This window comes from Lepidothrix coronata, unplaced genomic scaffold, assembly GCF_001604755.1.
Source record: "Lepidothrix coronata isolate B3197 unplaced genomic scaffold, Lepidothrix_coronata-1.0 Scaffold107, whole genome shotgun sequence".
NCBI classification, from domain to species: Eukaryota; Metazoa; Chordata; class Aves; order Passeriformes; family Pipridae; genus Lepidothrix; species Lepidothrix coronata.
In genome coordinates this window covers 2,274,552-2,296,720 of record NW_016690287.1, presented here as the reverse complement: position 1 = coordinate 2,296,720, position 22,169 = coordinate 2,274,552, and the positions used below count along the sequence as shown (strand labels likewise).

Sequence of the window (22,169 nt, the reverse complement as noted above, 5' to 3'; positions counted from 1 at the left end):
TAGCATAACACACAAATGGCACAGATTTGAAGTTTGGCCTCACCAGGATGTTACTCACTGAGCGGAGGGAAAGGAGAAAATAATCCATAAACATACAAACAAATAGGAAGGATTTCCCAAGATTAGATGGTAACCTGGATTACTCATTTTCTCTAAGATCATCAGTCACTCTCTGGGAAAGACAAGCGAGGCAGGTGAGTCTTTGCATCCAGAAACTTAAGAGTTTGCAACAAGATGTCAGTTGTTAAAGAGCCAGAAAAAGAGAAGTTGTGCTTATATACAACTCACCAGTGATCGCTTGAGCAAATGCCACGTGCCTGGGATTAAAACTTCAGCCCAGGTAGGTCCTGTCCCTGCCACTGCTTGATTCACCTCAAGTGGCTGGCATGTCTCCAGAGTTGCTCAGAAAACAGCTGCCCAACAGGTCAAATCACTGAAAAAACAGAAAAGAAACAGGTTCAGCTTTGCAATTCCACTGAACATTATATAATGAGTTAAGACTTGCTAATCCCTGACTTCTTAAAATGTGATTTCTCTTACTGCATGATAGGGAGAAGTATAGTTCTGGTTAGATTTCATTCACTGCTGTCAACATGTGAACTTTCTAAATACCAGTAATATCAAAAAGAACTCCTCTGTATAGCTAAGAGGAACATCAGTCAGGATAACTGGACAGCTTTCACCCTAAAACAATTTTGAATCTGACATTCAAGAGTTAGTCCTTTTCTACTTCATTTCTTTAATCATATTTAGCCATTTGTTCTAGCCTATCTGTAACACAAGTCACTTCCAGCTTCATAGCTGCACCACTCCAGGCACTGACCAGGCCTTCAAATTTCAGCAAACCTGCCCAATTTACAGTGGAATTTTCCTATGAGTTACTCTCTTTAGGACATCATTTTGATTTTGACATTATCCCAATTCTGTGACTTCTATGAGAGGTTCCTCTCCCTTTGTCCTACAGGGCAGTGATGTTTTCCATTTTACAATAAATCCAATTAAAAACAATTAAAAAGTACAGATCGATTTGATATAGCAACAGAAGTGGGAAGAAGCAGAAACAAAGTCAATTCAGTAACAGAGCAAGTGAAAATAGGTCAATTTAGTCAATCTGACTTGATCTAGTAGTTGCATATTAATATAGGAAAAAAGTAGTATACTGAGCTAGTTTATGTACTAAACCTTATTAATTTGCTTACTAATACAACCAGATTATAGTGATGGTTTCTGTTAATCACCTATTTCTGTCAAAGCCTCAACAATTTAATATTTAAAAGGGAGATAGACAATTAATGGTTTTCTGACCAGGAAACCTTTGTCGAAGAAAGGACAAGACACAGGCACAACACCTGAAGGCAGCACAGGCTGCCTTCCATCCATAGTCATTTCCCAGCCACGGGTCTCAGCCTTTCCCAGCTCACTGACCTCAGGCAAGGCTTTCTACCCCTCCATGTCCACTTTTTCCCTTGCAAAAAACATGGGTAAAGGTGCCAGTCTTTTTAATGAAATACACTGCAAGTGCTGAGGAGCACTAAGAGCCAGGGATGGTTGGTAGCACATCCAGCGCTTGCCAATACCCTGGGTCAGTACAAGAGGGTTGACACTGATTTCAGAGGAACCAAGGTCTAAGGCTGAAAAAGTAGCAGACCAAAGAGCCTTCGGGAACAACCACAGCGAGACCTTTGTGTGTGTGTTTGTCTCAAAAGGGCAAGGGGGCCTATGCCAAAGAGCAAAAAGGGGCATGTCCAAAAGTTACCTCTAAATAGAACATGGTCATCTCTAAAGCTCTGAGACAGGGAAATATGTTCAGCTGCATGCAGACCTACATATAACTATATCTGTGTGTATGTGTGTACAAAGGCAAGTATAGGGTGCTGCACCTGGGGAAGAATAAACCCAAGTACCAGCACAGGTTGGGGACAGACCTAGTAGACAGCAGCTCTGCTGAGAAGGACTTGGGAGTCTTGGTGAGTGAGAAGTTGAGCATGAGCTGGTTGTCCTGCCCCTCTATTCCACCCTGGCGAGGCCACACCTGGAATATTGTGTTCAATTCTCCAAAGTTCAAGGAAGACAAAGGAGTTACCAGAGAGGGTCCAGCAGAGGCCACCAAGATGATGAGGGATCTGGAGCATCTCTGTTATGAGGGGAGACTGCGGGAGCTGGGCCTGTTTAGTCTAGAGGAGCCTGAGGGGATCTCATCAATACATATAAATATCTCAAAACCAGGTGCCAAGAGGGTGGTGCAGGATTCTTTTCAGTGGTGCCCATTGACAAGACGAGGAGCAATGGCCACAAACTAAAACACAGGAAGTTCCACCTCAGCATGAGGAAGAACTTTGGACTGAGGGTGGCAGAGCACTGGAACAGGTTTTTCCCAGGGAGGGTGTGGAGCCTCCAGCTCTGGAGATACTTAAAACCTGCCTGGATGTGTTCCTGTGTAAGCTGCTCTAGGTGACCCTGTCTTGGCAGATGGGTTGAACTAGATAATCTCCAGAGGTCCCTTCCAACTAAACTAGTAATTCTGTGTGATTCTGTAAGCAAAAACAAAAATAAAGGACAGACTTGTGATCTCGGGAGCTTCTTACGTAGAAATTAATTCTTCTCAGTAGAATGGAACACTAAAGACTTCTGCTAAGAAAATACCAAACATTAGCACACTCATTGTTTCCAAGCTCCTTATCTCTGAAATTTGTGACAGGTTTTGGGATTCTCATCTGAAAGCCAATGTAAAACAGAAAAGGATTTCACTGGTCAGTTTTCCAAGCTCCTCCTTGCTAATGTGATTCTACTATTTCCAGCCCTGGACATGAACACAGTTAATGAATAATGACTTTGCAAACAAAATATCAGACAATGATGGGAGGGAAGGGTGAAATGACTGTGTGGGCAGCTCGGGTTGGATTTGGCAACAATTAGAAAAATTGATGCCCTTTTAATCATAGGAAAAGGCTTTGCTGGAAAGATAAGACAGACATGACATTCAAAATACTTTAGTCTTTGGATTTAAATGTGTGGAAATTGAAAGTTCAAAAACTTGGGGGTTTTCATTGTGTTTTCTTTTTATAATAAAAAAATACAGCTCTCTTAAAATTTACATCCAAATGTGTGTGTAAACCTTCAGCTCACTTCAAACCTGTTGCAGGAGAGATTTGTTTTGTTTTTATCCCTCTGTAAATATTACTTGTTACAAGTAGGACTGCCTCCTACAAGGTACAAAACGTCTTTCATTTCCCTTCTAGTAAGAGCCCAAGACAGTAGAAGTTACAGTCATTTGAAGAATCAGCCCAAAAACCTGTTAACATCATTTAAGATCCTCCCCTAGCTGGTTCCACCAAATATATTATCAAAAGAGGCCACTAAAGATTGCTCCTTGTTTGATTAAGTTTGCACAGTGTGTTTCCTTCCCTGCTCTCATTTGCAATTCCAGGAGCACACACCAGCTTCTCACATGTGAGAAATGCCTACATAAGCACATGAAATGCATGGTCCTCAGCACTCCTTCATAACAGAGTATCTTAATAACATACTTTAAAGAAGTAAAAGGGAAAAGGACATTTCTCTACAAAACTCACACACAATTCCTCAACTACAAAATAGATAAAAATCTCTCACAGTTCTGGATATTTTACTGCTGCTCTGTGCCTCTACAGCTCTTTTTCCTTCTTTACATGATCATTTGTATAGTGAGATATAATCACTCGTAAAGAAGTGCTATTTTATAAACAACACTTACTATCCTACGATTTATAATCACCATTTCTATTACTCAGTATTTTTCATCAAGAGATCTCAAATAATGTTTAGAAGACTGAACTGCAGATGTGACAAAGTGAAAGCACAATTGTATAAGGCAGAATGTATCCAGGAAATAGGAACTCTGATACTTAATCTTGCAAAATAAGTGAGAGATAATTTAAAGTAAGGTATCCACAAAGAACAGTGTCTGTGCCAAGACACTGTTTGTATTAGTTTTGCAAAGAGGGGACAGAATGTTCTTTTCCAAAGAACCACAAAACAAACTTCCTGAACCAATGTGAGCTTTCTTTTTGCTTGTATCTAATCCAAGTAAATGTGGCCTAGCCAAACTTACTTAGTAAGAAGGAAAAAAAAAAAAAAGTCCAATAATTTGGCATAGCCTTGTCTTGAAAAAGTACAGTCACACCCTTCAGAGTGAGTGGAACTGGTCATCTGAACAGATCTAGAACCACAGCTGCTCTGGGAAATTAGTAATAATAGAGTGGAAGTGGGTTTTTTGACCATTTTTCTAAAACCACTTTTTCCATAGCATTCTAAGCAAGTGCAACTAACTTTTTTTTTTTCTTTTTACTGTCTCATTTTCCTCTTTTTAATGCTACTCTCTTGATGCACACCAGCAGGGTTTAAGGTTGTGGAGAAAAGAGGTGCAGCGTGTTGAGATGGTAACGCATCACAGCATAAAGAACTTGAAATCATCACATTCCAGTTTATTCAACATGATATTTAGTTTCTTTGTTTCAACTTTTACTTCCTTTGCCGTTTCAGCAGCTGATGGGTACGTTCACAGGGAAAAGCTTCTTTGCGAGGGAAAGGGAAAAGCATTACTGATAAAGCCAAAAGAAACAAGATATCCTTTAGTGTGATGTTTTTGTAATCCCTGTTTAGAAACAGTAATGAATTTAAAATTAAAAAACCATAATATACACCCTCTACCCCACAGGACAGGGAGCCCCTCAAAAAACACATCAATGTCTAACTAGGCAACAGTTCTCTTTACGTGAACATTTGTGAAAATTTCTTCACTAAAGAAAATCCTCATTTTGTAAAACTACTTCCAGAACCTCTAGAAGTAGACTTTTTCCCAAAGTACCACAGGCATATCTGTCATATTTGCCACACAAACACCCCTCCCTTCTCACACTCTGACAAGTTAATAAGCTGCATCATTTTGTCAGAATTCAAAAAAGAAATGGAAGCTGCCACACAACTCATAGTGAGACACTTAAAAGATTATGTTCAACAACGTAATTCTAAAATGCGGCACTACAATCTCACTGTAGAATAGTTATCCTAAACAGACCAATAAAACACCACCCAAAACTGGGAAGGATACGAAAAAGAAAAAAAAAAAAAAAGACAAAGCTGATGGGCAGACAATACAACTGCAAAATGTGTTTCATGTAATGTAATACTGATGCAAAGTTTTGTAAATCTGAGTCAGATGTCTAAAAGCCGTCCATCTTCATCACCACGGGAGCTCAAAATTAATACAGTTGTTATTATAATTATTATTATTATTACTGCCACCTCATTATGGATGTTTATACCTTCCTTGGTTCTGTATATTATTGCCTGACTTGGTTTATTAACAGCTGTTAGATTTCTGTGGCTACTGACTTGTCACTGGTTCCTTGTTTACTTCTACCTTTTCCCAGCTTGAGTTTCTTACAGTGGTGACAATGAAACGAATCAGTATGATTTTTATTTTGAAATAGGGAACAAATTATATTAGTCTCAGCTTTTATAGTTTTTCATATACCCAACCTGGATCCACTTCTTACCTCGAGCACATAAAAGCTACACTGCCAAACACACTGACATATAAACACTTATTCTCCCTACCAGAGGCATATATTGGTAGAATTCCTGCAACTATTCTTTTTTTTTTACATTGAAGTGAAGAGAGATTATTAATATAAAACTCCAGAGGTTAAGTTTCTGCCTTTCTAAAGTCAATATATACTTGGTCTTACATTTCAACAGACCCGGGATTTCTTGTTAGCACTACAAAAGACAAATCTGCCCCTTTAGATACGTGTGTGCGGTAAGGAAACAAAACTGAGAGCAGCATATTATTCAGGGAGATTAGATTACTGTCTTCAAATACCATTATAGACTTTAAAAGGATGAGCACAGGGAGTATCACAGTGGGGAACAGACACAGGGATGTTCGTGGCTCCAGCACAAATTCACCGCCTACTCCCACGAAGGGACACCGTGAGATTGTGAATGCTCTGGAAAACTACATCCACTCTCAGACCTTTGACTGATGTAGTTTAAAAGATGTGTGGGAAGCATGACATGTGGTATCAGAAAAAGCAGTAAGAAAAATCATCTGGATTTTGGAAAGGAGCAGGGGGGGTTCAATAAGGGGAAGGTTTCTTAGTAGTCGCTCCGAAGGGTGCTCGGAACAGAGATGCTGAGCCCTTGATCCCCAGACTTAACGTTTGATGACTCGAAGAACATTCTAAATACCAATTTCCAGATACAACCTTGTGACAAAACCACCTGTCATATCCCTGTTCACTCTTTGCATTTCTTCTGCACCATCCTACTACTGGCTCAGAAGGGGACATTGTTCACCAGAGGTGCTCAGAGCAGTAGAAACTAGTCTGTGAAGAGTAACTGGGCTACTTCTTCTAGTTGAACTTTTTTGTTAAATTTCTCTGTTCAGCAAAGGAAAAAAAAACAAACCACATGACATTCCACAGAAACAGGGAAACAACATCCATCCTTCGCATATCTCATCATAGAGATAACCAAAATGTCCACTGTGCTCAGTAGCAAAGAAAATTAACATTCCCAGTTGCCCGCTATCAAGCCCTTTCTTTGCTGCCCCTCTTGTAAAATGAGAGTTGAAATAATCCAGGCAACTGTTCTGCTGTAGCCTGAAAAGGCAGGTTCTCTTACTTTTTCAGATAGGCAAAATGAACTACACAAAATTCCTAGCATCCACACTTAAATTTAACAAATAAAGAGGCTTGTTTAGAAAATTCGCTAATCTTGCCTTGTGTAAATTTATTATAGCTCGTTTGTTGTGTGAGACTTCTAAAGATGCAGAAAGAAGTCAGAAAAAAAGGGAACCCATTCACAAGGAGAAGGATGGGGCAGCAGCATCAGGGAGCAGTCAGTAAGTAGATAGTTAAGAAAAAAACTCATGGCCAAAGGGTGAATGATTGAAAATTTGGTTCAGACCGGTATAAATTTAATACTGTGCACTTATTAGTGCACAGTATTAGTACACAGGTTAGGAATCTGGCCCTTCCTAACACTGCTACCACACTGCAAAACTGTGTCATCAGAACGATCTTGACTCTTTTCTGCTTATTAGGGAAAGCACAAATTCAGGCAGCCCTTTGAAATCACGTCTTCAAAGGAAAGCAGAGGTTTCCACATCAATACACCTACAGAATTCCACCACATTATGGCCACTATCATAATAAAAGTTATTTTGAGCATGGCCTGTGGTAATAAATCAGTTTTAGTGCCAATAATTTTCTCTCTGTAGCTGAAAAGCAGGGGGAGTTTCCCCATCATGATGTAATCAGAAGTTGCTTTCTAGCTAGATCAAAACTTGGATTCATTAAATTTTTATCTCAAGAGAAGACAGAGCACACCACAGACACGGCCTCTGAAACATCTAAAACTTCTCTCAAGCTCATAATTTTTTTCCACGCTTGTGCTCATCAGGTCACATTGTTTATACTCAATTATAAAACCAGATATGCTCCATCAGTATATGCCACCCTCTCCCTCGGAATCATAAATTGGCCTGTTTTCCCAAATATCATTTCTTACCCATGCCTTTACACTTAATCCAAATAAGAGTTCCTGATGTTAGAGCTCACCCAGTCCCCTGGGATCAAAGCACTGCACTGTAAATGATGTTTTCCAGTCTCTTCTGATATTGCCCATCAAGGTCACAAAGCTTCTACTCTAAAACAAAGCAACCTGTTACACAACTCAGCAGATAATGACCTTCTTTCTTCTACTCCATAGTTAGTACTGACCACAGTTTTTGAACTCATCATTATTTTTTGTATGACCTATACCTCATAAATTAATGGTTTATTATAATTTAATGTGCTTCATTGTATCACATTCCAAGTTAAATCTCCCTAAAAATCAATGCAACTATGAAAAGCAAGGTTTGTAATAGCTTTTATTAGTCTAGTAATGCATCTGGGAAAAAAAAATAAAAGAAAGGGAAAAAAAAAAAGAGAGCAAGAGAGTAAACCTGTTTTCAGGCCAACTATTGGGTCTAACAAAAAAAGCAATGTTATTTTGTCAAAAGAAGAATCAGGAACCTAACAGTCTGCAACAAGGACAAGGTGGCAATTTTCTGAGGGGCACTCTATTCCTTCCAAAGAAACTGCAATGCTCCTGTTGGAGCATAACTACTAATTCCTATTAAAAAAGAAAAATGAAAAACAACCAACCCAAACAAGAAGCTAAAAAGAACACAAAGAAACAAAAAAAAACCTCAAGAAACAAACAAACACACAAAAACCCCAAGAAGCAAACAAACAAAAAGCCCCCCCTTAAAAAACAGATTCAAACAATAAAACACATTTTTATAGTACTTATCAACACCACTTTACTACTTTTATTGTTAGTTCCCATTGTACTGATACACATCACCATGAGCAATCCATGAGTCCGGAGCAGGACTCTGGCCAGGACAGATCTCATAATACTCTGAAAGGCAAGGATTTCCAGGGACTTTGGGCTAAATGCTGTCCTCAGATCCTATATAGCAAATATGACAGTTCCCTTGCTGTTGGACACAGTCCCCTGTAGATGATGACAGGTATCAATGATGGCCAAGTACTCACAAGGAGCCCTACAAAGGACAGCTATAAAATAATATTCCTTTAATCAATTTCTACCCAGCTACTCCCAAGCCCAAGCTAGGAAACAGCTTTCTAAAAGGTTCCATTTCTCAAAAAAAAAAAACCAGAAGAATGACAAAAACCACCACTTATCTCTAGAAAGGTTTTCTTGCTAATGTTTCTCTTATTGAAGCCTATTAAAAAGTAATGCTTTCAGTAATGTCTTGCAGTAATGCCCTTCTACAAGGGAAGGGTGTACAAAAAGGAAATCCTCATGGTTAAATACCCTCCAACTTTTCTAAGTATCTCTCTTCCTCCGTTTTATAACCTTGGAACAAGAGTGTTTGTCCTTGATCTGATCCCAGACTCTTTTTGACTTTCTTATATCATTTCATCTGTGCTTTTATTTGATGCACAAATCTGGAGCTGATTCTGCAGTATGGCACGCAGAAGTACAAAAGTCCAATGAGCATTCATTGTAGACCAAGGGCAGGATTTACACCAGAAACTAAAAAACACCTAATCCTGAGCTAATTGATCATACATGAAAACAAACATGCAAAACACTCAAACTCCCTGCAAACTGAAAAAAAAAAAAAACAATAGCCCAAACCACCACAGTTACATGGATACTTTTCCCTGGCTCTGTATGAATCAATCTGCACATCCCTTGCATTTCCACACTAATTTTTGGCCTGGCAATTGTGACCAAAACACAGTAACTTAAATCAACATTGCTACACAACAAACAGAATGAGGACATTAAAAATCTACATGACCAAAAAGGGATTTCTGTGTATCCCATCCAGAAACAAAAAAAGGTGAAAGTCATTAAGTTTCCCAAAAAATGCCTAAAATTTTGTCTTGCCAATATCAATAAAGTCTTTTTATTGTGTTTGGTTTTGTTCATTGCATAGAATCATGTATTATCATTACCGATGCTGAACACACTCAAACACAAAATCCCACTGAACAAACAACTCCTAATCCAATGGTTCATCATTTTAATCTTACCACCAGAATTCTTCCGGGGAAAATATATAAATAAAATCAGAAATCTGCTCTAACCATTTAAATTAATGTTCATACCTTCTTATTTTATGTATTCAAAGACACTTTCAGACTTGCAATTGGGGCCATAAAATACTACGTTCGTGGTGAAGAATCAAAAGATAAAACCCTAAACTGGTAAACAAATTCAAGAAAAATGTGAATAAAACTGTGTTCACTGCAGGCTGAAAGAGGTTATGCCACATCTTTGCACGGAGCAAGAAACTCGGGGCCAAAACACAAAATGTAAGATGCCAGTTTGTAATGGAAAGGCTGACAAGACAGGTCACAAAATACATCTTACACGTGTATGTTGTAATACAATGTAATACAATGTGTATTACCAGGCTTAGAAAAAAAGGAGAAAGTTTATGCTGTGTTCATAGCAGGCTTAGTGCAAACCCACAAAGCTCCTAAACACTTCTCATCTCTTTTATTCCTCACCATCTCTCTCCTTTCACAGAACAACAGAAATCTGTCAACATCCCACTGGGTAGGACAATTCTGCTGTCACAGACAGGACAACAAATGTAACCTAAACAGAAGCTGCCTGTTTGGCAGTAAGGAAACCAAATTTTTCTGGTACCAGAAGCAAGAACACAGCTCAGCTGAAGTGTGTGAATCTGTGACCAAGGCAGCAAGTGCCCAGTCTTAAACCCTTATTAAGCACACGGGTTTGTCTGCGAACACAGAATGTCTGTGTATGTTGTCATTTTAACTAAAAGTTAATATTTGTGTCACTGCAGTTTATTAGCTAGCCTAATAAACAACAGCACAACAAAAAGGGGACAAACTTTTCAGCAGGGCCTGTTGCGACAGGAAAAGGGATTACAGTTTTAACCTAAAAGATTAGATATAAGAAAGAAGTTTTTTACAATGAGGGTGGTGAGGCACTGGCACAGGTTGCCCAGAGAGGTGATGGATGCCCCATCCCTGGAAACATTCAAGGTTAGACTGGATGGGGCTCTGAGCAACCCGATATAGCTGAAGATGCCCCTGCCCATTGCAGGAGGGTTGGACTAGATGGCCTTTCAATGTCCCTCCCAACCCAAACTATTCTATGATTCTCTAACTTACTCACAGAACTGCTCTCAGTGACCTGCTCAGAATCTTACCAAAAGCAAGGAGAGTGGCTGGGTGCTCAGCAAACCTCTCAACCTCTCCTACAGCAAAACACATTTACAGCAAAGAGGAAAACTTTGGCAACTCTCCTGGGAAGCTTCATTTCTTTGGAACGTTACAAAAATCAGAAAGGAGAGACACTCCTTTTTAAGCCTAATAAATAAAGTAACAGTTACCAGCCTAACTGGAAGCTGAACTTTACCAACTGTTTGCAGGAGACCTGATGAGGTGAGAAACTCTAGAAGCCTCTCCAGCATGTCAGGTAACCCACTGCATTATTTACATGGCCCAAGTAGTGTCATTTGTCTTTAACTTCAAAACAATTTGTGCATCCTTATTGGAGTTGAATAATGAATCCACAGATTCCCTCTGTTTGCCAGGATGAAATAAAGACTCCTAAAATAAAGGAAGGATGTACACAGAAGAGAGAGAAACCTTTTGATGCATAAAGATCATACTCCAGAGGAAACACTTTCCCTTCCCAGGAGGCTCAAAACACTGCTGTCGATGTCAGGCCATGTCAAACATCCCCCCAAACACAAACCAGCTACTTCAGTTTGCCCACCAAGAACACAAACCCATAAAACATATAAATTATGTCAGTGGATTATGCCAAATGCATCCTGTGCTAAACTTCCTGCAAGTTTCTAGGAATTGTTTTAGAACAAGATGGATGAAGAAACGGGCCAAAGGAAGAAGTAAATGACAGCTCATAACAAGAATGTTCCTAGAAGGCAGACCAAAACTAATACTGTCTGTCACAGCTCTAGAACACTGAAATCTAATATAATGAAAAAAAAAAGAGAGATGAAAGAACACTAAATAACTAAATACACTCTTCAGAATAAGAAATTGAGATATTTTGTTGCTTTGAAAGAGAGGAATATTAGCCCAATGAAGACAAGTATTTAAAAAAAGATTCTACTGGATTTAAATCAAAAGAAAAATTTTCCTCAGAAACAACAAATAGACCTCAAGATGCAAAACTGACATCTCTTTTATTAAAATGCAGAGATCCTCAAGAGATTAAGTACAGTCTCACACATCTAAGGATTCCTAGTGCAGGATTTAAATGGAAGATTTAAGTCAACTTGAGAAAAAATTCAAAACTCACACAATATAAGTGGCTACCACCTTCATCACTTTTAGCTTTTTCTCTTTTGAGTGTACGGAAACATCCACTATAAGAATTTTTGTTTCTAATATTAATACTACTATTAGCATTGCAAATTTCATCAAAATAACTTACAGACTTAGCTTGACAAAGTGGGTTTTATCAATTGAGTTTTCAGCCTACTGGTCTGAAAAATACTCTTCCCATGAAGACAAAAGCACAGCAGCCACTGTATTACTGAAAGTTCATCTCCAGTCTAAAAACGAGTAAGTTAAAATGTATTTACAGAAACGTGAATTCAAAATGTATTTACGTTTTAACCAGAAAAATAAGACTGCTTGTCTAATTACCCTTTCAAGCTTTAAACTCTACAACATTACGATTTCCCTTTTTTTCCCCTCCTCCTATCACAGGCTTAAATGTAACCAAGATTAATTTGATTTACCAGTCCTCTAGGAATTGGACAAACATAATTAATATATCAGGCTGAAAATTCAAACTTTTATTAATGGGCTCAGGGAACTCCACAGGGACGTTCAAGTCTTTAAAAAAGTTAATCCTCGTGTAAGTGTTGTGGCTTCAAACACTGAGCTTTTCAGTGAGAACAGGCTAAACTCTTTCCCCACCCAAAGGAAAACAAAGATGTGGTAATTCTCCACAGAGAATTAACAGAATAATAGCTGGACATATAGTGAAAAGGTTCTTTGTCTTGAAAGGCATAAATGCACTTCCCTGCATAAGAGATGATTGTGTTAACTGGAGCACTGCTTATTCTGTTACACTAAATATTGCCTCAGGACCTCAACGAACCATGACATGGCAAGGCTACATGCCAATTTATTAAGTTACTTCAGAAGAACGATGCTCAGGCCAGGATTTCGAAGTTCTAAATCTTTCCTTATAGGAAATTAATGTAGATGCAGGATGACTCCAAGTACAGCAGCAGAATGAAGATGAAGTATTCAGTCTGTGTTCGTCATCTTCCACTTGAGACTAAGGCAGCTGTGCCACTGAGAGATGACACATTCCACCTACAGTGTAAAAACACTTAAGTACTTGTCTGTAATAGCTCTAAGTTTTATCATCTGCAGCATCCATAAATTAACTCAGTAATTATTTGCTTTGCAGCGATGCTGGGCCAGTGACTTGACAGGACTCCCCAATCTATCCTTGTGAAAGTAGTGAGACTCAGTCTGTACAGCAAATAACATTAGAACAAATTCTCCCGGGAAAACTAGGCAGGAAGATGCTATATTTATAGAAATGAGAGCTAGAGTCACTTGGTAAATGTTTTTAACTGTTCATTGTTCATACCAATATTGGCAATTGTGGGACAGCCGCAGAAGGGACCAAGAAAAAAAGTTTTGACCACAGTGCTGTCAACATGCAGCTGGGAATTTAAATACCTCCTCCTGCAGTGAGTAGCAATAGTATGGCACAGCTTTGTCCCAGGAATGCTACAGATTTCCCTGAAACTGCCAGATATTAGGACTGTGTGCAGTGGCAAAACCAAACACAATGGGCACAGATGGATTACAAAAAGACAAATACTTACTACTGAGCTGTAAAAATACTGCAGTTACAGGAAAATAAGAATATTGTGTTTAATCCCCTGTCTTCCTGAGGGAAATAAAAATGTTTTGCATATGGGACTTACTCAGAGACATAACAATTCACAGAATTAAAAACATGACATATTTTTCAGTCTATTTCTTTTCTATGTACTTGAAGTGCCTTTTTGTTTGCACTGCAACCACTCAACGCTGATACAACAAAAAGCCTGTCAGTCCTGTAAATCATATTTTTAAGCGCCAGTGAGACATGATTATGTGTTATTCAGGTTACATGTGGATTCTTCTTGACAGTGTGAAAGCTGGCAATCCTCTAGCCAGGCAAGAAAATAATTATTTCCCTATATATCACTGCTTGGACAGTTCCTAAAAATCTAACTTTAGCTTGGCATATTGTTTGGTTTTTTTAGAAATCTGCAAATCCTTTGTGATTTGACAATCTCCAGTACTATTTTCACCGTGAATTTCCTTGCAGTACGGGTGCTGAAAATGACACTCCTCTGTCACAGCCCAATGGAAAACTTCTCACCCAAGCCTGAAGGCCCAGATGAGCACTTCCCAGGGCAAGCACTGGGACACAGCAGCAGATGCAGGAGCTCTCCACTCAGCTTGCACCCATCAGGGAAGAAAAGATGGATACTAAATAGTCTGTATTGCTTATTTTTCCCCTTTGCAAGCTGTTACAAACCCCATGTTTCACTCCATTACGTTCCAGGTTAAGACAGCATAACAAGGAGAGAGTTGGGTAAATGTTTCCCACTAAATTTCCATGAGGGAAGGCAAATATCTGTGGCCTTACACACTTACTCTCAATCAGTGCCCTGAGGGTATAAACTATACCTGTTCTACCAAACTGAATGGTTATTTGCATTCAAGTAAGGACTAAGATGCAAAGCATCAAAAACAGATTTCTAATTATAACTATGTAAAATATCACCCCACTCCCAACTACCAAACATCATAAAAGAGAAGAAAAAAATAGAACTTGTGGACATGCACAATAACTCCCTCTCCTCCACCTCCAGGAAAGGCAGAAAGTCAGCTGTGAGCTTTATTTTTTTAAATACATTTGCCTCCTCTTCAAGGAGACTTACAGAGAAAACAAATTACCTATGGCTTCCAAGCTGGTATCAGAGCTCGTCTGCAAACGTGTCTCAGCACAAGACCTCAGGTCACCACCCTGGAGATACATTTCTTTGTATCTCTAGCCTTGAGCAAGTTCAACTTGCTTACTAAAACTGGCACAAAAAAAACCCCACCAAACCCACCACAAAACAAATGAAGAATAACCCTAAAAATCTGCAGAGGAATAGTCTTCAAGGGCAAAGAAGAATTGGCAGTATTAGTTGAGAACTAGATTCTTTCCTCTGCTTCTTGAGAAAATTAAAAAAAAAAAAAAAAAGAATCGCCACCCCCACAATATCCTGTCAAATGGAAGCTATGGAGTTTTCCACTCCCTGAATCAGGAAAACGGCCTCTTACTTACCACAAAGTCAAGGAAACCCCACCACAATCGGGGTTCAAAGGCAGTTTTGCTCAAGACTCATCTGTTCTTTACTTTTTACCCCAAAGGCACCACAGCCATCATTCAATGCTGCAAATCAACTGGTGATGAGAAGTAGGCAATAGGAAACTAACAGTTGGAGCTGAACAAATAGTTACAGACATCCAACATACCTAATAAAAAACCTACAAAAGTTGAATGTAGAAAGCTAGCAGGACCTGACCATGGTGAGAAAGACTCTTACAGGGAATTTTTGGCATTATCAACTAGTCTGGGCACATCCCAACTGATCGGGATACACCAACAACAGGGGTTGTCATCCCCTGCCAGCCTCTCCTCTCACCCAAATGTACTGCAGAACGTGAGACCCACTGCTGTCTACAAACAGCTCACAGATGGTGCTAAACCACTCAGCTGGATTTGAAAAGAAACCCAAACCCAACACCATAACTCAATCCAGCTGCAAACTCAGAGAGGCACCCAGCTCATCATCTGTGATCCAGACTGTGCTCTGCTGTGCTGACTGCCTGGGGGCACCGACAGGGCTGGCTCACTGCCCTACCACAGAATGTGTGGTAAAACATCACCCAGAGTAAGAGAGAACATCTTACACAGAAGAAAAAAGCCACCACGTTCTTGCATGTGGGAGATGATGGCTTCTTAAAAAATATCTTTTGATTAGAGTTCAGCAAAAAAAGAATAAAAATCAAAAGAGGAGAATTATTCTTACTAGATAATGTTAAAATATTCATACAATGGTTCCTTACATTTTATCCCCATCAAGATTTCCTCCTTTCCTTTAAGTCCATGTGCAGCCCCTTCTGCTCCTGTTATCTCCTTAGGAGAAGGGAGATGAAAAGGAGATGCTTGAACTGCTCTGGATGAGGTCCAGCCCCTGGGGCACTAACTTTGAAGGTGAGCTCTCACCTCTGTGGTGCTTCAGAAGGAAACAATGCCTTGGCAGGGCACAGGATGCCAGCTGCTTCAAAGCATGGGGAAGAGAAAGTGATTTTCAGGAGCAGAAACCCAGTGGTGCAGACAGCACCCGTCCAGCCCCTGCACCAATTCCTGCACCAATTCCGCCGGGTGTCCGTGCGTCACGCTCAGCTCCTGCAGTGTCCCCTTCCCACAGCCACTGCATTGATGGAGGCAGAGTCACAGCACCACAGACCAACAGCCTGGGCCAGACCCTCCATCACTGCCCACCAGCACTAGGGAAACTCTGGAGCAGCGGCTCCTGGAGCTCACTCAACACAAGAGAGTTGAGTGAGAAGGAAATCACAAACAGGGTGCAGCAAAGAGAAGCAGAGACAGAGGGAGGGAGGGATTCCTCTTTCTCAGTACACCAGAGATGATGCTTTATTGGAGTTCACAGACTTAACACATTTGCAGAGGACTACTAGAAAGTGAAATGAAGTGTGCACACCTAACACATGTCCCAAATGGGATATAGGGTGACCAGTTACCATAGCAACTTTCCTTTCAAGGTCCAGGACAAACCAGATTTCTGATGCTCCACATTGCTGCAACTGTGAGAACAAAATACCCAAGGCAACTATTGATACAGTGCTATTTTAAGTGCCTGAAAAAAACCAAAGCAAAATAAACAAAAATATTTTACTTAAGATCATAAACCCTTCTTTTTTTCCCCCAGAAGGTCTCCAGAAAAAAAAAACAACAATAAACTATACACAACTGGTGTTCAAAAGCAAGAACCCAAGGAGTTGTGGGGGGAAAAAAAGAAAAAAAAGAACAGGATAGTCTCCATGAATTTAAAATTTGATGTTAAGAACACCACCATTAAATAAAAGCACACCCTTTAGAAATGTTATCTAGCATAAGAGTTGTAAAAATGTGTGATGCCTAGTGCAATACCTCAAAAGCTGATCAGGCAAGACTCTTCTTTAAGATCAGGTCATTACTTCATATAGGAAATATAACTTACTCAGAAGAGATCTTTCATTCACTAATTAGCGTTACTACTTTAATAAGAGAATATTTCAGTTTTAATCTGAGCCAGTCTCACCACTGTGCTATAGAAATCAGTTTTGCTAATTGAAGCAGCATTCTCTTTCAAAATAGTGAGCTGCAGACTACTTGCTACAATGGAAATGGCTTTCCTTCGTAAGCATGTCCAACTTGGTTATTTATACTATGCCCTTTAGAAATTCCTCATACTTTTTCCAACTGATTCCTCATTTCCTTTTATTCAGTGTTTAAGCCTGATGTGAAAAGATTCTGTTAATTATTCAAAGCATGCTCATCTTACTGATGGATGAAGTTGTACACTATTTCTTTAAATATGATTGCAATACTGAAGTGTAGCACCAGCGAAAAAGCTGGCAAAGTTTGCCTTCCTTTGGGATAAATAAGAAAAAAATTGTATGTTGTTGTCCTCACAGAAAAAAAAAAGTTGATTTTCCTGTAAATTATGACTCATTGAATTTTTTTTTTGTTTTTAATTTTTTTAAAGGAATCTCAACAGCCTTTTTTAATTCAGTAAGTTTAAGGTTTGCAAAACTTCCTCTTCCTCCCAATATTATTATCTGTCAAGAAAGAGCTTCCTAGCCTTTGCACCAGAGGTTGGCAGAACTGTAATCTTACCTTAAAAGGGCTGGTAATTAGGCAGGCAGTCACAACTTTTAGTTTGTTTCAGAGAAATAAATGGGTTATTCAGAGGTAGTATGGAAATCACAAAGCCAGTACTAACACCTAGTCTGTCCTAACCATTGTCATCACCTTGAAAGTCACTTTTACACTTTCTATCAGCCATAAATCTCAGAGAAGATCACTGCATTACCACTGCAGTCTGAACTCTATTTAGGAAAAATGAAAAAGGCTTAAACAAGACAATTTTATAAGTATATAATTTAAGCTCTGTTCAACTGACTGAGTAAGCATCTCAAAGTGTATGTTCTCTACAGGTTGCAGAAATGTTAACCAGTGACCTAACTGAATGACAGCATCAGAATTATGACACATCTACAACTTGCTGAGAGAAGACAAAAGGGGAAAAAAAGAAAAAAATCGTAAATCACACTTTGTCGGGTCAGTTTTACAGTTTTTGAAATGCCAGTTGCACATTTTAGCACATCACTAGTCTCAAATGGTGAAGGTACTGTCAGTCAAAAGACTCCTATTACAAGCAGGCTCTGGGTTTGTATTTAGTCATGGGAATGAGTGAAGAGGTAGAGGGAAATAATCTCTGTACTGAGAATATACTTAGATATAATAAAGTGGAAAAATAATGAAGAAATTGAACTATACAGGTTTGCACACTACAGTTCTGTAACATGAGCAGCATCAATGCTCAGTTAAAGGCCAGTTACAGCTGGAGTCACCCAGGGATTCCTTTTGTCTTTCTCCTCTTTTGGCTCACAGCCCTTTCAGATGAGAAAAGGGACCATGCCAGCAGTGCTCACACATCCTGAGTGCTTTGGGTCCTTTAAAGTCAGATGGATGGTCATGGCCTTCATTCCTCAGGTCTGTATTCTTAGGAATCATTTTGCACACCTTAAGTGTATGTGCAGACTCTCAAGAGCCATTACAGGAGCTTGGCTTTGAATCAGAGCTTTGCACCTGCTCTCTGAAAAGTCTAAATTCTCAAATGCTCTTTCCTCCTCCTCCTCCTCCCCAAAAGGAGTATTCACAACTGAGGTTCCTCTTGAGAGAAAAATTTAGTGGCTTCCATGGTATTATCTTCAGCTAAAGCATTGTATCTTCTGATTAATCTTTTATCTTAGAGCACTCTATTTTCCTGTATTGTCAAAAAATGCCACGACCTGCTTTTAGCAACCTGTAGGCAAAGTGCCCAACACCTCTTTGAGCTGCAATGCAGGTCTCACTGCTAACTGTCCAAGCCCTCATCACTAGAGTCACCTCTTCCTTTACTCCTGGGAACAACATTTAAATTTGAATGTTGGTGCCTCAAGTTTCATCCCTGCTGGATGAACCAGCGTATCCATTTCCAGCACTAACAAGTTTAAATGAGTAGTGACAGTTTCCAGTCATGCAGAAACATAGGCAGACTCAGATGTCATTCTCAAAATGGTAACTGATTTGAGAGAGAGCATCACAGTCAAGCTGCTAATCTAGAGTTCTGCTTTTAAATGACTCATTAAAAATCCAGGGCAGATCAAAGGGTCTGATAGCACAAGGATTATTAGAAAAAGCCCCCCCACCATATTTAGCACGTTAGCTAACACATTAGAATCCTTGAGAACATAAAGAAATTTTAGTTTCAAACTAAAATACTCGCCTTTGTGAGAAGAGACAACTTATTATTAATTCAAGATAAAAATCACAGTACTGCTGGAGGTGAGCCAGTTTATTGTTTTCACAAGACTTAGCAGACTGAACTAAGATAAGAGAAGAATCCCAGGGCTTTGCAAAAGAGGGATAAAAGCTACAAGCTCTGGTTTGGGCAAGCAGCAGCACTGACATCCCCACTCCAGACCACTGTTTGCTATGACTGTCAGAGGCTCACCTGTTATCATCACATGAGATTTAATTTTCAAGGCAGTCATTTTGGCTTTCACTGTCTAGTAGTTGGCAACAGAGATCCGAAGCCAGTGTAAAAGAACTGGAGACTGTAAAAATACATGGAAACAAACCCTACATCCACATGCTTCATCCATGCAGTGAGTGCTATGAAAAACACAGGGTTCATAGGAAAATTAACGATGTTAATTTAATTTTCCATTTAACTGTCAGCCTTTACAGGGGTAAGTCTAGCTAAAGGCTTGAGTGAAAACAAATTGAAGTGCCTCATGGCTGGGCACCCTGGAAGCTCTCCTAGCTCTCGACAGTCAGATCCTGAAGTTTTTAGGAGAGATTAAGCCCTCAACATTACCATTCTGCTTATTCCCCCACTTCATCTCCACGTCACTCACCACTGTTAACACACCCACCTCTACAATGCCAGCACTCAAATATGACAGATGATTCTTCAACCTAGCAAGTGGCTGGAAACTGTGATGGATTTCAATTGAGAAGAGCTTAGACAAGTTTACAGTAAGCTTCTTAGCTTTGTTTGAGACAATAGCAAGTAAAGTTGAGGATAAGCTGCCAAGTTTAATCCATTACAAATCCCAAATAGCCAACCTTGCAGAGATCTCAGCTACATATAAAATTAACAGCCACAAAAAAAAAGATGTTAGTCCTTGAGTTTACTTCAGTAAGGCACAGGAAGCATCCAGAAGACATCATCCATCATTAAGCACTTACATCAACTCTGAATTTCCACCTCTCATCTGAAACCTACAGCTAAACAGAGTAAAATCAGAAGCAACATATATCAAACAATGTATTGCAGCACTTCCTGCTTTTCTTCACTATACAGTCTAAAAAACAGCATTCTAAGATTTCTTTGTAGTATGTACTCCAGTGACATACCAGTGAGATAGTGGAATTCCTGAGGACAGCAGAAGAACATTAAGGAACATTAAAGAGAGACAAAGGAGACCATTAGGTTGTTTTATATGCTCTTTCTCTCTCATTTTTTTCAAAACAGTCCTCTCATCTCAGATAAACAGAGGGTTTCTCTTGGTTTATTTGCTTTTGTGCCTGGAGATAGATATTGCCCAGCAGAGTTTTCATGAAAACATAACGCTCATTTAAAATAGTACATACTTCAAACAGAAGATGTGTCTCACAGTAGGATGAGGAGAGAAAAAAAAAGGAAACAAAATTGGTGACAAATTCTTTTAAATTGTTTCCAAATTATCTAAGTTTCCATTAATAAAACAAGCACACAAATTTTCTTGGGGTTTGCTTTGTTGTTTTGTTGTGGGATGTTGGTTTTTTAATTTGAGATTTTTGAGCCTCAATCTCACAGTGACTTAAGTTAAACAGGCACACAGACAATTTGTTCCATTAATATCAGTGGAACACAAAGGTATTTAGAGATCGAGGTTCTGATCCAGCATCAACCCACAGCTGAGCCAACTCCTTCACAAACATCGCTACCAAGGTTTATCCCTGAACTTTTCCAAATGGGCTGAAAAATACCTTCAAACAGGTGAAGGGAAGTCTTAGGCAATACTTGGTAATTTCTGAAACTAAAGATTCCTCTTCACTCCATCCAGCAAAGGGGGAGAAGACCTCTTGCTAAGCCACAAACATTTGAGTACTACTGCACACCAGATCCTTTGTACCACCAGGTTCACAGCACATGAACTGTACCACTGTCTGGAATACACTGGCTGCAGAAGACAGCAGAATGTATGCACACATACTGTCTTAAAGGCACAAATGAGGGAAAAGCAAGAGAGGGCAAAATACTTGCTTTTATTTTTTTTTTTTTCCTACCAGAGCAACAACTCAGTGCATTTCTAGGAGCTCTAGGGGGAATATCTGCCTAGAGTGGAGGGTGCACACTTAGATGAGAAGGCTAATCAAATACAGTTTCTAACCAGTGAGTGCAATATCACCACCCCAATGCCTATTAAAAAAAAAAAAGAAAAAAAAATCCTGTACAACAAAAATGACCCCAAGCTCCAGATCTGCATAATTTTTAAGGTCAGTTGATCCCTGAAGGCACATGTCTATCACAGGCTAAGAACAGGGGAATTACTGGAAGTCTCTGTTGTTTTATGTCATCATGGCATGAACATTTCCTCATTACTGGAAGCTAGAGTCCCACGCAGGGAGCCCATAAAGAGCAAGGTCATCTGTAAAATTACCATGCACTTTTCTTTACATCCTAAAGAAGTCACTGCACTAAAGCTCTGTGAGGGAGGGTATAAAACCAAGAAGGACTTGCATCATTTGTGACACGTTCCCATGCAAAGCCAATTTTTGGACTCAATTTACTAGATTGCCTAAAGTGACATCTGCAAACCTTGTTTGGTAGAAGCAATAAGGGAGATGTGACCATAGAGAAAAAGTGTTATTGCTGGCATTACTGGAAGTGCTAGCACAGCATGCATCTGGACATCCCAGTCTCTGAACAGCTCAAGCTCCACGGTCTAGGAGGTAGAAAGGCCCCAAATCTCTCAAAAGTCAAAGTGAACCTACACAAGAACCTCCCCAACATTTCCATGGATTTCCCCCACAGGGTAATATAGCCTTTAACTCTTACAAACTGCTTTGCAAAGAAGTGGTTCACCTACCATGAGAGCAAAAAATTACTATGCAGAGAAGGTTATAGTGGTAACCTTCTGATTTGAGTTTACACAATTTATACAGTGAAGCATGAAGAAAAAGAAGCAGAGATTCCA

General features: G+C 39.4%; 1 protein-coding gene across 4 annotated transcripts in view; it reads right to left on the bottom strand.

The window, feature by feature from the left end:
• EPS8 (epidermal growth factor receptor pathway substrate 8) overlaps positions 1 to 22,169 on the bottom strand; it is a 136,812-nt gene that overhangs the window by 102,794 nt on the left and 11,849 nt on the right. For all 4 annotated transcript variants that reach the window (XM_017823945.1, XM_017823947.1, XM_017823949.1 and 1 more), the window contains exon 2: positions 289 to 433. The gene's annotated coding sequence lies outside the window, so the exon portion shown is untranslated. The remainder of the gene's footprint in view (positions 1 to 288; positions 434 to 22,169) is intronic.